Genomic DNA, 12,322 nt, shown 5'->3' on the forward strand with positions numbered 1-12,322 from the left:
ATGGTAGTATTAAATATAAAGACAGGTTTTGTGTTTAATTGTAAATGATCTGTGAACTGTAAGCTAAAAGAGCAACTTAAGTGCAATGAAGATGGCAGGTAGATGAGCTCTCACCTCTTTTCTAGATATTTTGTATCTTCATTATAATTCTTAGGGTCTTTCAGTTTATGACACAGAAGCTGCACCTGCCAAACGCAAAATAATTTTGTGCTGTATTTTTTTCCCTCTCCAGTGGACATCCCTGTGTTTATTTGATGTACTGTTAGGAGAGTATGAAGGGATGCAGCTCATATTTGTATTCTGAAATTTTTTTGGGGTACAGTTTGTAACTGTAATGATTGATACCTCTGAAGGAGTTGAAAATCATGAAAGTTTACCCTAGCTGCCTTGTAACTTCTATTTTGCATATATTTTCAAAAGCATTGTTAAAATAATGTAGATTACCTGAGCAAAGGTAAGCAATACAATACATTAATGTAGGAATGATCTGTCATACATATGAAGTAGTGATTGAAGCTGAAGATTAGGTTACGATTCTGTGTTAATAGCAACTGAAAATGTGTAAAGTAACTCATAGCATGGAAATAACTTCAAATCTGATAGATGTGCAAAGTAATTTCAGGAGTGCTTTGATGGTGGCATAAAGAATGGTTTATTTGGAATCGCTGGAGAACATCAAACTCTGATGTTTTGATGCTTGACACTGTACCTGAGCTGGGCACATCCTGGGAGCGTCCAGCACCTGCTGTCCGTATTGCCATTGCACATGACCTGAACTCCAGATAAATCTGGGTTGCCTAAGAATTCCTCCCGGCCAGTGATTTAAGCCACTTCTAAGAAGTATCCTGTCTCACTTTGTCCTCCTGATGCTGGATATGTGATGTCACTGCAAAGGAGTAGTGATGAGTGGAGGTGGCACATAGCATTGGCTCGGTCTGCAGAGATGGGAAGCATGTTCTGCGGTATGCTGCAAAGTGCAGGCAGCCCCTGAGCCCCCCCCCCCCTCCTCCGTGAGCTGGAGGGCTCCAGAAACAATAGCATGAATCAGAGATATAACTTTCATGAATAAAAGTGCACTTCTAGGTAAAGTAGACATTTATACTTGAGAAATGCAGACACAAATTTTCTTGGCAGAATGGTATCTTTCCATTTCCCTTCCTCATTTCTCTCCTGTGTGTGAAAATAATAATGCATCGCACACTTTATTATCCAGACTGTTTGCTGGGGTCAATTTTATTGTCCTATAACCTATGGAGAGTTTGCTTCCCAGAATATATATAGGATTTTTATTTCTATTCAAATCCCATTCTATATGGACATCATTAGAAATCTCAATGCCTATTGACTGCTAAATTATTTTACACTTGAATAAGAGGAGAATTGTAGTCGGGCATTGTAAAAACACGTACATTGAGGAAAACACCTCTATTCTCTCCTTTGTGATTGCACGTTCTCTCCATTAGATTGTGCATTTTATCTACTGTGAAGTTCAGGTTTTTCCAGTGTCTCTCTTTGGGACTTTATCTCTCTTTTCTCAAACCTGAGAGCTGAAGAACAATCTAAGCTGCCTTTGTTGTTTGACACAACAACGGCTGCGGTACTGGATATGAAATATGAAATCTGTATTTCTTACAAAACAGGATTATTTTTGTTTGGTTGTCCCCAAAAGCAGTATCTTATTTGAGCATCTGTAGCTCAGATTTTATTGTTTCTTAATGCTGGAATGGTGAACACTACCCGAGGCAGAGATTTATGCAGCCCAGAGTATGCAGCAGAGAAAAGCAGAAACTGACTGTGGTTTCATGCTGCTGGTGCAGATGTATTCCCTTTTCTGTAGAGTGAAGCAGTGTCATGACAGTCTGGGTGGTAATGTGTTAATATGCTTCCAAGTAAAATGGAAACTCTCAGTACCAAAGACTGAAGAATCCAAGCACGAATTATTGAAAAATTAGAAAAAAAAAAATAGAAAAATAGCGCTTTCCTCAATTTCATATGTTTTGAATATACCTTAAACTCTCAGAAATCTCTTCATATAACCCACATTCTGACGGTTCATATAATCCACTAAGAAAGTGATAGAAAGTTAAGCAGATCTTTTTTTTTTTGTCTAATATGCTTTATATGCAAATTACTTACCATACATATAAGCAATTTCCTGATAAAAATCTTTCATGCCACTGATTTTTTGTGGATTTTTTCTTTAGTTTTACTGACTTTTTGAAACACTTTCATGTGAAGAAGTTTCTCTGGGATCTCTGGAATGTTTTTTATTGATCAGCCTTCAGTCATCCATTCAGTGTATCAAAAAAAAAAATGGGCTGCAACTGTGGAAACTTGTCCATGTTTGAAAAATACAAAAGAGAGGTTTTTTCTGTCCTTCCAGTCATGTAATTGCGATGGCCTAAAAGGGATCAATACTACCGCCACAGTACTGCCTTATTTTGATAAGCTGCAATTTTTTGGATGGTGTCTTTAGGCAGAAAAGGCGAATCAACTGACCCAATACCACACTTAGTGTCTGTCTGCTGTAGAAGTTAGATGGGGACATTTGGCAGGCTTAAAGTTGGCTCCAGAACAGAAAGAGGGCATTTATTAATTTGGCTGCCTCAACACAGGGATAATATCATATCAGCCCTCCCTTTCTCCGCCCCCCCCCCCCTCCCATTTCTTTGAAATCTATTAAATGTCAGATGATTGTTGCAGGACCAGAACTTAAACACCCACACCTTGACGTGAAAGTCTGCTGCATTTTATCTTTCTCTTTGCAACACGTGGTTGAGAAGCTCTGAAATCCTTCAGTAAAGGCAAGCACAAACACAGTGAAAGAAACCGGAAAAACCGGAAAAGTGCTGAAAGCATTGCTTTTAAAAAAATAACACACGAAAAAGTAAACATCAGGGACTAGAACAAATAGTCCTGTGGTAACAGAGGAAATGATATAATGGGTTTCAGGGAGTAGAAAAATCTTTCTAAGACATATTTAGAATTTAATAATGTAGATATATTAACTGGACCTACTGATATATAAAGTATATATTTATAAACTTCTGCAGAACAGAAATATATTTACTCCTCTGTCATAGTTTTAATAGTTTTATTAAAAAAATAAAAATGCGCTGAAGTCAGTGCAAGTAAAAATGATAGTTTAAAAAAACAAGCTCTGCAGAATCATCTAACTTCAGCTGGTACTGCAGCAGTTTAGAAATTTTGCTTACTGTCCTCTTTTACTGTAAAGGAAATATCTGATTTATTCTATTCATGTCCTAACAGTTCAATACGACCAGAATCTGTAATGAGCAGTGAAATATTCTGTGTATATGTAAATGGATGAGTCTGGCAACCCCTCCTCTTCAGATAATGGTCATATTAATTATTGAGAAGGACAAACTTTCCTCTTTCATCTTTTGCTTTCAGCAGTTTATAATTTCAGGAAGTGTAGCCGGCACGTACAGAAAAGTTGCATTGCAGGTATTTACCTTTTCTCTGCTTAAGTTCATGTTGGAAAGCTTTGACTAAAACTGTTGTGTTTCCATGAATTCCTCTATAAAAAGAGAATTTTAACTGTTACAAATATTCTTTAAACCCTTTCCTTATTACCTTCACTCCTAAAATACCCCCAGACAGCAGCCAATTTCTCATACATATACTCCTTAATATCATTGTTCCTCTACCTTCCTTCCCCTTACATCTATATCTATTGCCTTCCTGGTGACATTGCCACTTCTTTTGGTGTGTTCCTCTCCTCCTTCTACCCTGTGATGCTGTTCCAGAGCTGAGAAAGAACAGGGGCCTAGACTGATGCTCTGCGACTTGCTGGTGCCCCAACAGACCCAGTTTACATGTGTGACTGTCTGGGAACTTGTTTATTCAGGTCATGTAATTTTTTTTAGCTTTTGCCTCAAAACATAAGCAATTATGCCTCAAAACATAAACAATTAATCAATGGCCAATTACTCCTCATCAAAGAAGTGGGATTTTAGTGATAGTAAAGAGAATAGAGAAGATGGGCCATGGTGTCAAGTACCACATAGAGGTCTACAAAAAGCAGTGGGATGACAGAAATCAACTCATATAGGTTTTATTGTGCAAACCGAACCCTCGCTGATACGCTCAGGTCTTACATGAAATATGTTAAAAACAAAATAAAATGACCAACTGAACAAGAAGAGTTCTGTGCTTTCTTTAGTTTTTCTTTTTCAACTATTGTGATATAAAAGAATACAATATAAATTTTTAAATTAAATCTAATTTCAAAACTTATCCGGTAAATGTGCTGATAAAAGAAGCTTACGAAAATAAGAATATTTTCTGCTTTAAAAAATACAAATATCTGACTTAACCAGAAAGTCTAAAAAGTATGGTTGTGGTTGCATATTTTGTTGAACTACACTTCTACTAAACAATGGAACAGTTCCAGAGATTTCACTTTCACCATTTTTCTTTAAAATCAATGGAATTCACCAGGCTTACAGGCATTTAATAATATTACACATTTCACTTAGACAAAAAGATTGATTTATGTGTTTTTTATTGTTTTGGAATTTTTGCATAATAACTCTAATTTTCAAAATATGATAGGGATGGTGCTTTTTTATGCTTTCAATAAGTTTGTCAATTCTTCTTTTCATTTTAACAATCTGCTTTTTAATAATTTGAAGCTACAATGATTTACAGTAGTTGAGTTGTTTTTCCGTGTGTTGATTATAAAGCAAATATTTAAAAATAGAATAGATAAATAAAGAGAATGATTGACGTTCCCATCAAATGTATGCAAATACCAGGGCTAATTTATTATGATTATCAAAAAACTTAGGCAAAGTCTGCAACAAGAGGCTATTAAGAAAACTAAGTAATTGGGCTAAGGGGCAAAATATTGGCATGGAACTGAGACTAGCTGTGTCAAAAAATGAGCTGGGCTTGCTTGCTCAATATAACAAAATATGAAGAATGAAATGAAAATGCAGATGAACAGAAAATAGAAAAATGTGCATAAGATAGGAATTAAGTCAGTCAATGCTTCAAAAGACATTACAATCTTCAAAGTGACTACAGGAAGCTGGCTCAACAAAAGAACATATTACACTAATTTTGAGCAAATACAAGAGAATTACAGCTGTGTAAATGGCTTTTGATGAAATGGATTGTTTAGTTTATTAAGAAAATCTTAATTTTTCCACAAAATATGGATGCATGAATTTTCACATTGAAATATTCACAAACTTCCATTAAAAATGTTGTCAGTAAATTTTTGTCTGGTCTTCAACAATGCGTGTTGGAACAGTAAAAGTTAAATACTAACGTTGTTGGATTCTAGATCATTGCAAGCTATCCATGAAAAGAACATGAAAATTTCTCAATATCCACAGAAAATCTGAATAGTGAACAAAGTGCAAACAAAATATGCAGGGTAATGATAATTTCATTATGTCAGTCAGTGGTACATTGTTAAGTGAACAGTTGCATACGATTTAGTTTACTGTATTGAGAAAGCCTAGACATGAGTGAATAATGGCCATAGGCCAAGGCTTGAACTAACCATGAACAGAGATGACAAGATCCTAACACAGTGTTTTATTGTTACTAATACTTTACCTATTAAATGGTATTTTCTCAGAATAGAAATAGTAAATTTCTTTCAGTTTAGGAAAAAACCTAATTTAGATTGGTTAGATAAGGAAAACTATTTGTGGCAGTATTAATTAAGAAGTAAAATATCATATTAAAAGCACTTTTTTCTTCTGCTATATTGCCTTTAATTGTACTTTAACCTCACAAAATTTAAGACTTGTAAGATACTTAGTTTTCTTTGCACAGTGCAGTTTAATCATCTCTGATAGATCCTTATTAAAATTCTTAAATAAAAGATAAAGGGTTTGTGACTTGTTTTTTATTTCTAATCTAAAGTATGAGTCTGCTGATTACAAAAGAACAAGTATTAATGCAGATAAAATATATTTCATTCAAAAGTTTCTAGTTAAATGGAGTGTGCCTTCAAGGAAACAATGACACATTGTTCATCAAAATAATCTGCCAATCTTGTCCCATTGAATTGCTAAAATATTCTTTCGATGTTTAAGTTCTTAATTAACACAATGCATTATGTTTTATAGGTCACAGTCTTTCAGTTTTTCATTTTAATCACAAAGTTCAGTCTAGTATGTTCATAGATGTAAACATTTTATTTATTTGAGATTCTAGTGCTAATATTTCTTCTCTGTAATTAATGAGAGTTTTCCGGTTTTACTTGAAATAAAATGTGTTGGAATTTCATAGGAAATGGGTAGGAAACTTCTGGACTTCCAGAGCAAAATCTACAAAAGTCTTAGTTTCTGATTATTTTTTCCTGTGGTCTAAGCATTTTCTCCTGATTATTCAGTATATAATATTCACATAAATACTTGAAAAGAAAAGGATAATCAGAAGTAATAAGCCTCTGAATACTAGGGTTACCAAAAGTTTTGTTACAAATTCAAAAAAAATTAAAGCTATTTCAGGAGCTTAGTTTCAGCATTCTCAATAAGATATAACCTGTTTGGTTCCCTGTCTGACTGTCTTGTTACTGACCATCTAAGTCTTACTTTCTTAGTCAAATGCTGTTCGCTAGATCAATGAAGGTCTAAATAGAGCTTTGACCCAACATGCTGCAGCCATCCTTATGGTTAAACTACCATTACACACCTTTTATGAAAAGATCTTATTTACTTGTTAATATCTAAGTCCTAAGAAGTGCTCCCCAAATCTTTATGACTAAGGAACTGCCTTCAGGTGCTGGTTTATGCAGCTAGACAATATATCAAAATTTTGGTTTTGCAAAAGTCTAACCATTTCCATAAACTTCATTACTGGTGTTCAAATCTTTCACACTAGGGAAAGGAGAAATTATGACAAAATAAGAAATGTCCTCCAAAACTCAGTTTTGTAAATCTGAATTGAGAGTAGCATAGCTGACAGTCTCTTCCAGTTTAGATACTACAAGACAAGAAGCCAACTAGCAAATAATTGTTTATGTGCTTCTTAAGCACAAATATCAAGACATAGAATAAAAATTCCTTCTCAAAATGTTTTAGAGATCACTCATAGATCTAGATTTGTGCATAAGACATAGGGTAACAGTAGATGGTTAAGCTAAATCCTGATTCAGTCATTTTAATCAGCCAGTGGAAACAGCCACGCTACGTCAAACTCATGGTCTGGTTAGTTTGGTATTATGTTTAAGGTTGGTTAAACATTATCAGGTGCTTCTTCAAAAAGCTTAAGTAATTTACAGTAGATAAATGTGAATTATCTTCCCTTTAAATTCAATCTTCTTCCCATCTGCAGATTTCTAGAAAGCCCTTAGGCAGCAGATTCAGAGAGTATACTACAAAAAACCCTTTGAGTAGGAGACCATTTTTATCTAATATTACATTTCCAATTGTTGCAACAGTGCACAAAATAAACTGGCATTCTGGATAGTCCTAAAAGGGACTTGCTAGAGGAAAAAGCCAGATATGTTCCCTCCTGAAACCTCATGGGTTGTCCCTGAATGGCCAGCGTGCTCCTGCTGCAGGGGCAGACAGGGGCTGTCTGTGATTTTGCCCATTGCACAATGTATGTGCATGCGTGTGTGCACACGCACATGCGTAGAACAGGGGGGGTGGATCTTTTCCTCTTACATAGCCACTTGCAGTAGTTTGAAAGCCCCTCCAAAACAGGGGATTTTGTGTCAAAAGTTCCTTAAAGTGATACTCGCCATAGAAAGAAGAGGAGAAGGAAAGACGTGATACTGCTGGAAAGGCATTTTTTATTTTATTTTGTTCATATCAAATTGGTATAAAATGAGCAAAATCCATCTGGACAATATATCCTTCAGTGTTGTTGGTTTATTTTAGTCTTTTGATTATATAAGTTTTTTCTCTCTCCTCAAAAGTTCACAATACAAAGTAATTCCCATAAGGAAAAGAACTAAGGAGTAGATCACCACCTCTTCCTTCCCCATTCAGGCCCTCCAAAATTTAAGACCAAAACTTCCTAGATGTTTGCAATAAGTAGATTTTATTTTCAGCTCTTTTCTTCCAGAATAAATTCTTTCAATTTCCATGCAAGAGATGGAAAAATAAGGACATTGCTAGTTAGTGTGCAATTTTGAACACTAGAGAGGTGGGTGTTGGCCTCTTCTCCCAAGGGAATAATGACAGGACCAGAGGAAATGGTCTGAAGTTGCAGCAGGGGAGGTTTAGATTAGATATTAGGAAGAATTACTTTACTGAGAGAGTGGTCAGGCACTGGAACAGCCTGCCCAGGGAGGTGGTGGAGTCGCCATCCCTGGAGGTATTTAAGAAACATGTAGACATGGCACTTCAGGGCATGCTCTAGTGGCCGAGACTGTTGGTTTGCGTCTGTTTGTGGGTGGGTGTGGTGTGGGGTTGTGGATGTTTGTTTTGTGTGGGTTTTGTTTTGGTTTTGGTGTTTGAGTTTTTTGGTTTTGGTTTTTTTTTTTGTGGTTGGACTCAATGATCTCAAAGGTCCCTTCCAACCAAGAAGATTCTGTGATTGAAGGGCTTGTTTGCTGTATTACAAAATATCAACTAGAGTAAGATCAAGGCTTCCCAGGAGTGAGTCTGCATGGAAATTTTCTGCTCAGAGAAGAAGGAAAAAACAAAACAAAATCATTCAGAGGCATTAAATTATGCAGCTGTAGCATAGCAGATGTGGAGTCAGAGAGGAGGAGTCGGGGGGGTTGGGGGTAGGTCAGTGGGAAAGGTCCTGGGATGAATCACTATCAGTTCAAAGGGCATAATGTGGGAGAGAGAGGTTGAGGGTCAGTAAAATTTTGAGGCAGCTGAGACTGAGTGGGGTTTTCCCTTGCACAGATTGTTGTCAAAAAACGGAGAGAGTCAGGTTGCTCTGGACAAGGCGGAAGGGAGAAGGTAAAGCTAGTACAGACATCTACTGCTTGTTGCTGTGAGCATGTGGGACAGGCAACCGTGAGTCCTGTTACAGCCCATCCTCTGGATCTACCCAGTCCTGTCTGCAACAGCACTGCTTTAGAAAATGTCGGCTTTGCTTTCACCCACAGCTTTGTCTGCTTTCCATCTCTGAGTGCAGAAAAAAACCCTGATATATTCCCTAGTAATTGCCTAGATAGTATTGATTTGAAAGAATATTTTTTAAATTAGTATATATATAGAAACTCGATTTGTTCAGATTCAAGATAGTGGTAATATAGTCAGTGTGCATATAATATCCCCAATATTGTACCTATTCATCTTCTGTCCTTATAAATAAGTTACTTATGTGTTTTAGTACAAATACAAATCCCAAAGATAAAACGCCTGGAGATCTGCTCTCAGTTGGAGTTGATACAAATTAATTCTAACTATCAATTTTTGCAGGAGAAATGTTGATTTTATGTTACTTATCCACTCAGTTGCTATGAAAAATTAGAGACAGACCCCTTTTAAAACTGTAGAGATCCACACGTGTGCCATTTGGTATCCGTCTGCTTGCAAGAGCTTTTTTAAACAGAGTTCTAATGGACTCGCTGAGTTTAATCATATACTGTCTACATTTCCCTTGACTTCATTATGCTTTATATCAATGAGATGGAATGTTAGCATATCGCTACAACAAGCATATTCAAAGTATATAATCCATCAAAATAAGGAAAAAAATAGTAATTTAACTAAGAGAGTTTGGTTATCTGAGATTAAAATAGATATAATCTACTATCTATCTACAAATAATTTTATCAAACAGGGTTTTTAAGAGATTCAGTTTCCAAAGAAATGAATCTAATATGATGGCTGAATTCTATGCTTCAAAAGGTAAATCAAGATAATAGAAACCAGTATTTCTAAAAAGTGAGGAAAAATGGACAACGTTCACAGTGAAACAAAAAGGGATTGCATCTCTTTACTTCCATACCATAATTCAGTGAATCTCTACTGATTTTGATTCCTCTGTCTCTTCACTTATTTTGGAAAAGTATATACAACCAATTGTCTGTTTATACTACTACCACAAGGAAAAAACCAGACCATCATAACACCATGCAAGACTCTGGTATCCTGTATATTCAATATGTTCCTCTCTGAGTGAACTACTCAGGAATTAAACAGTCCCTTTAATCAGTGTAAATGAGGTTTGGTTTTTAATAGACTTTCAGTATGAAATATGTTGTTCTTCTTTTCTGTACAAACCATCTGGAATACAACAGCAGTTTTTGCAGCTGCCTCCCCTGGTTTCTTTGAGAAAAGGAAGATGTTCTGCTACAAACACATAACTTACTTTAATTAAAATCAAGCCGGCTGAGACTGGTGACATCTCTTTCAAAGCTGGTAAACAGTTATGACATGTAAAGGTATTTGTTTACAGCAAGGGTTACTTGTTAGAGCTTCTGCTGAATCAGAAACCAGAATTCAAGCTTTACTTTCACTCAGGCTATTGTGCTCAGAGGAAAAAAATTCTAAACTATAAAAAATATTTCTGTACAAAATAAAAACTTTAATCCTAAAATCTGGGTTCATAACCTTTGTTTCATTAGCAATATTCCTTGCTAAAAATAAATATATACATACATTTTCTTTTCTTGATTAGTTTATAAAAAACTCTTTATCTCTTTCCTCTCCTCTCTTTCTTTTTTTTTTTGGGGGGGGGGTGGTGGAGTGGAGTGGGAAGGGGGAGGGGAAGGGCCATCTGTCATTCTGATTGGCCAATCGACCTAAACCATGACATGTGTTCAGATTCTCCTCCTTCTCCTCTTCACTAGTTCAGTTAGGGAAAAGTTCAGGTGGCAAGTCCTGATTTCTTTCCAGATCTCCCTTAACAAAAAAAATCTATGGAGCTATGTCAGAGCAGAACTAGAGTGAGACAGCAGTAAATTAGACCCAATGGAAATGGATGTCTAGACATCTGAGCTGAAGATCACAGGGAAAGGAACATTCAGCAACCATCGAATTCACCAAAGAAAAAACAAAATATAGCCTCGTAAGTCAGATCACAAAACTGCAGGGCTTCACTAATTGTTCATAACAAGTGTACAAAGGAAGCACTTGAAAGGAACTTTGTCTCAAATATCCTCACAGTGGCTTATAAAGAAAATGGAGCATAGGATCAATGCCACTGTCATTAATATTGTCTTTCAGATCATAAGCTCGATCGGTTCCTTTTTTCTCCCTGCACTTCCCTGAAAATGTTTTTCTCATGCATTAAGTTTTTTTCTCTTGGATAAAACTTTCTTACACATACTTGATACTTATGAGTAAAGGAAAATAAATAATAAATCGCTGTTTGTGAACAGCCGAAAGCATAGAATCATAGAATTATTTAGGTTGGAAAAGACCTTTAAGATCATCATGTCCAATCACAAGCCTAACACTGCCAAGTCCACCACTAAACCTTGTCCCTAAATGCCACATCTGCATGTCTTTAAAATACCTCCAGGGATGGTGACTCAACCCCTTCCCTGGGCAGCCTGTTCCAATGCTTGACAATCCTTTCAGTGAGGTATTCCCAAAAAGCTGAACTAAGGTAACGTATCTGGCAAGATGGTTTCACACAGGATAAAAAAATCAAGCAACAGTCATTTTCTTTTTAAAAATAAAACTGGTTTGGTGTGCAATCTTGCTTTTCCTTAATTTTCACTCCCCTATCCCTTTTCTTTGCTTTCTAAGCGTCCTCTGGGATCAGTCGGTATAGCTCTCACAAGAGTAGTATGGCATGTGTGATACGAAAATGTAATCCTAGTCTCTAGCAGTCTCTACCACTCTTAAGGATGCTATACTGAATTTCTCACCTTTAAGTCACCGATATTTTAAAAAAATATGTGCATTCTCTCCTGCACTTCCCTGTGTGTTCCTCTCCTTGGCTGGTTAGCTGAATAACTATCCAAGCTCCATTCGCTATGTCAACTAGGTCTTCATTGATTAGATCTTTGTGCGACATTTAACAACTAAGATATATTTTGGTACCTACATTAGCCAGGTAAATTTAGTCTCACACTGAATTGCACAGAGAATGTTTACAGAGTTCTTGATAAGAAAACTGAAAGGGGTACAGCATTTCTTGGTCCATAAACTTATTTTAAACTTGTTGACAGAGGAAGTGTTGGCAAAACTCACCCTGCTGGTGTCTACAGCACAGTAGGCAAAGGCATAAGTGGGGGTTCAGGCCAGGTGCCAGAGCCTAACACTGAGCACTTATGATCAAAAGACGTTGCACCATGAAGAAGGGGATCTGTGTCCCTCATTCCAAGAATTCAGTTGTAATCTAGCACTAAATTTGGAGCAGCACTGTTTGTGACTTTGGCTAAATCTTACTAAGAGAAGTGTTATTAAGATAT

Source organism: Numenius arquata, chromosome 9 (genome assembly GCF_964106895.1).
Source record: "Numenius arquata chromosome 9, bNumArq3.hap1.1, whole genome shotgun sequence".
In the NCBI taxonomy this organism is placed as follows: Eukaryota; Metazoa; Chordata; class Aves; order Charadriiformes; family Scolopacidae; genus Numenius; species Numenius arquata.